General features: G+C 32.8%; 1 long non-coding RNA gene across 1 annotated transcript; it reads left to right on the forward strand.

The window, feature by feature from the left end:
• The first annotated feature begins 2007 nt into the window (after positions 1-2007).
• On the forward strand, positions 2008-3381 carry LOC107481450 (uncharacterized). The gene is made up of 5 exons (XR_001590608.3): positions 2008-2055; positions 2197-2286; positions 2625-2729; positions 2832-2926; positions 3352-3381. It is a non-coding gene; the product is annotated as an uncharacterized LOC107481450 (long non-coding RNA).
• Positions 3382-4568: the final 1187 nt, after the last annotated feature.

Genomic DNA, 4568 nt, shown 5'->3' on the forward strand with positions numbered 1-4568 from the left:
CCTTGGTCGAACCAATAAACCATTGAACCAGTAACTTCACCGGTTTATTGACCGGTCTGGTTCTCGTAACCTTGCACATTAGCATAATATCATGAAGGAAAAATATCAAGCACTAATGAAAACCAAGAGAATTAAAGTAGATAAATATTAAAGCACCATCAGAATTTATTATTTTTGGTCATTATTTAGTCATTAGTTCAATTTTTTTTAGTGTAGTTATTTTAGTTTAGTAATGTAACAACATACTTTATCTAACTGGTTGGTTTGATTATTTTTCCTTCCTCCCCCCACAAAATGACGTCGTTTTGGTGGTTTATTTAAAAAATTAACCTAACCCTCGAAGTGCCCTCCATGGCTCCATGAGTGAAGTGAAGCTTGTTCTCTCTCTAAATCTCACATCCTCACTCAGCCTCCACAGAGCTGCAGAGGTACTCTCTCTCACACTCACGATTCCGGTTCCTTTGCCTCCTCGTCGCTGCGTCGTCGTCTCGACTCAGCTTGATATCTCTCCTCTCGCCGGCCGCGTCACCGTGCCACACGCGTCTTCCTCTGTATCACCACGCCACACGCGTCTTTCTCAGTGTCATCGTGTCGCTCGCGTCTTCTGGCTGTGCTTACACTTTTCCGCCGGCCGTATCTCGGTTCTCTGTCTCCCTCTTCTCTGCGTGCAATCAAGGTGAGTTTTTTCAATTTCTTTTAGTTATTCAATCATTAATTTTTAATGATTTAGCCGTTTGGGTGATTGTTGCTGCTGATCCTGGTTTGATGCAGTTGCAATGGTTATCTTTTGCTGATTTTGACCATCTCTACCTCGTGCCTCTTCTGGCTTTGGTTCTGTGATCGGAATACTGTGACATTTTATTGGAACACTGAGCTTTGGTTCTGTTTCTGGACTTTTGCAGATTGAGCTTTTATTTTCAATGTAGTGTAGAATAGATAAATAAATGTTAATTGGAATTTGTATTTGTATAGAATGACCCTTGATAGCAAATTTGAAAGCAGTTGGAATTTGTGTATAATTGTTGCTATTGTTTTAATGTAAGTTTAAGATAGATATTTAATGCTAATTGAAATTTGTAGAGAATTGATTGTTGCAGTTGATTGTTACTATTTTAATACTTGATTATTGCTGTTTTAATATAGGTTTAATCCTTGATTGATACTGTTTTAATTTAGGTTTTAATATTTGATTGTTATTCTTATTTAATTGTTTCAATGTAGGTTTAATGCAAATTGAAATTTTTCTATTAGGTATTTTTAGAAAGGGTTTAGCTAACACTTGTCCTAACGGCACATGATAAGCTTACCACTAGTAGAAAGTTTTAAATATTTTCATTTAATGAATGCAAAACAAATGTATTAGAAACTTAAATTTTGTATGTTTTAAATGAAAACTTTCTTATTTTGTAATCTTAACATGTGCCCTTAGGGCACATGATAGATAAACCCTTTTAGAAATTGATAATTGATTGTAGTCATGTATTTTATATCAATTTAGGTTTAATACTCGTTAATTGATTATCTTATATTTTTTATTTATGTTGGACTGGTTTTATTGGTTCAACCAACGATCCATCGGTTGAACTAATAGATCAGTATACTAGGACCGGTTTGATTACCGGTTTGGTTCTGACAACTAACTGTTCCTCACTTCACTGCTCAGCTGCAGGAAGAACACAAAGGTTTCACAGATTCAGAATACCAAAGATTTCCATAAAATAAAAATAAAACATTTTTAATCAACCTTTAGTTTTGATCGAATCTGTGATGCAACTTTTCTTGCATCATCAATGGGTTACCAATGCGTTCGGTGTAGCTTCCCAATTAAATCACTCTACGTTCAGTATTCCCCCGACAACATTCAATTGATGAAATGCATAAAGTTTTGCTTTTTCAATCACTTTTTTGTTAATTACCTTTTTCTCTTCATTTTCATTTCAATTACTTAGAATTAGTGAATTTGAATTTTTCAATTTTATTTACTCCCTATTTTGTTTTTCTGTGTAGGAGAAACGCAAGGCTGTTGCAGATGAATATATAGAGTGTGAAATCATGGTTTCTGATATCCTTTTATGCTACTGGTTTCGAAGTTTAAATCTTTATTCCTTATTTTTTAGTCTTTTATATGATAGGAGCAAGGATTGCCTTGTTTTTCTTCTCCTTCGTTTTTATCTATTTATTTGATTTTTTTTTCAGATTCTTATGATAGATTTGATGCTTCACAAGTAAAAGGCTTATAGACATCTTCTGTACAATGTCCTCAATCAACAAACATTGAAGTTTGAGGTATTACACTATGTTTCTATGTAATAATAATAAACCCTAGTTATTATTATTATTATGGTTTCTTCTTTTGATGCTTCCTTTAGTAATTTCCTATGGTTGTTTTTACAGGAAATATTATGTGCATTGGTTTTTGGATAATGATTTTTTATTTTCCCTTGGGAGATCATGTTTGAGAATAAGAAGTCTTAGGCATTTTGAAGTGTGAACTGTGTTTTTATAATCTAAAGGCTGTGTTAAGTTGTGTTACAATGCATTTTGTAAATAAATATGCTGCTTCATACTACTTTCATGATTCACATTTTCTATCACTGAAGTTGGGCACTTGGTAATTTTTGCAGGGGCTACACTGGAAATTGGCCATTATTTATTTTATTTTCGATGCTTGTATTCATTTGTATGTAGAAGCAAGGAACTCATCTTCATTAGTGTCAACATGTTGCAAGGTTTACACATATATATCCATTATGTCTAACCTTTCACTCAACTTGGTTGGTTTGAATTTTCATGCTATTTTTTATGGAAGTTTTTATGGTTTTCATTAGCAGGTGTTCATGTATGTCGTCTTTGGGAACTTCATGTTTCTTCTGACTTTCTTCATCATGGTTAAGATATTTCTCAATGCATCAATCAATATCTCCAGGTATATATATATTTCATTATCATTCATCCCTTAAATTTTTTCACATTTTGAAGAATTTGAGTAATCAATTGTCCGTTGGGAGTGCGATGACCCTATCAGTCTTTCTTTAAAGAATATATTTTTTCTGAGTGTTTGTGACGGACTTGGGTTTGGAGTCCTATGTATCATGAATATTCAGAGTTTTTGGCCATGGTAAATATTGAATAAAATGTTCTCTAGTTTCGATTTTGAAATGAGAATTTGAATATGATAAAATGATTCGGATGTACAAGTGATTTGCACAAAAAGGCTAATAAGTTGCCAATTTAAATTTTGAAAGGATTGATTACTAATAAGTTGATTCTTCGGTAAACATTCCATGCATACCAAATTCATATGTTAGTATCATCAATTGAACATCAGCTTAAATGTATTCAATCATGCAGATTCAATGACCTTTTGCTCACAATCATGATATCATGTTACTTTAAGTTTTTTCTTATTGCTATGATGGTAAGTTTCTTATTCTATTTCTTTGTTAACACATTCCTGTTCTTGTCTTTGATGTGTTTTGAATTTGTCAACCATCTTTGACCTTCCAAGTATGTATTTTCATGTAGGTCTGGGAATTTCCGACTTCTATCATCTTCATCATAGAATTATTTTGTTTATCATATAATGTCGTAGCATTGAACGGTTAGTAATAAACTTATCATGTTCTCATATAAAACAACTCCCCTATGCCCCTCTCTCTTCTTTAAATGATGTTCCTTCAAAGATATGTTAAGAAAGGTTTAATTTTGGTACCTTGAATATAAGCATCAACATTAATGATAACACACTAGTCCAATTCATATAGGCGATTCCACCTAGTGAAAAGGCTTGTATGTTTTAGTTTTTCATCTCTCTCTCACATGGGTATCGAGATGGGCTTGATTATGTTGTTTATATTGTCAAATGTCGATTATTATTTGAGATGATTTATGCTGATTGCATGTATTTTGTGCACATAACTCCTAGAGATTAGTTGATAGTACATTGACACACTTACATTAGCCTCTGCTAAGATTTAAATTATTCGACACTCATGACCGATGTATTTTATAAAATCCGACCCTATGGTTTTTTATGTGAATTTCAAAAACTATATGCTGAATTTTTACGGAAACAAAATCGCTTATCGTTTTCTTAGCTGCATGTCAACACTGCTGTGGAAAATGATGTCTGAATATGAGAAACATGCTTGACAAGGAAAGCTGATAAACAATTTTTCTGTGATCTAGTGATGACTGAATCGAGTATGAGTCAATGTGTTTGGGCTTGCTTTGGTGCATATGCTGTAAAGCTTTTTGTCACTCAAGTTCTAGATCTCAGATTTTTAGAGCAGTTGATAAAAGGGTGGATTCAGATGTCCTCCTCTTCATGATCTTAATTTATATATTAGTAGCAGAATTTTGAGGTTAGAAAGTGTATATTCAATTATCATATACTTGTTAATAGAAATAGTTAGTTTTTTCAGGATATAAGAGATAGATGGATATGAAGTTGTGAACATTGCCATATCTTAACTTTGTCCAGAATAATATCAATGAAACAAAGTTTTGATGCAGAAAGTGATATTTTAGAAATAACGTGAAAACCATTGAGCATTTATCATTTGATT

This window comes from Arachis duranensis, chromosome 1, assembly GCF_000817695.3.
Source record: "Arachis duranensis cultivar V14167 chromosome 1, aradu.V14167.gnm2.J7QH, whole genome shotgun sequence".
Lineage (NCBI taxonomy): Eukaryota > Viridiplantae > Streptophyta > Magnoliopsida > Fabales > Fabaceae > Arachis > Arachis duranensis.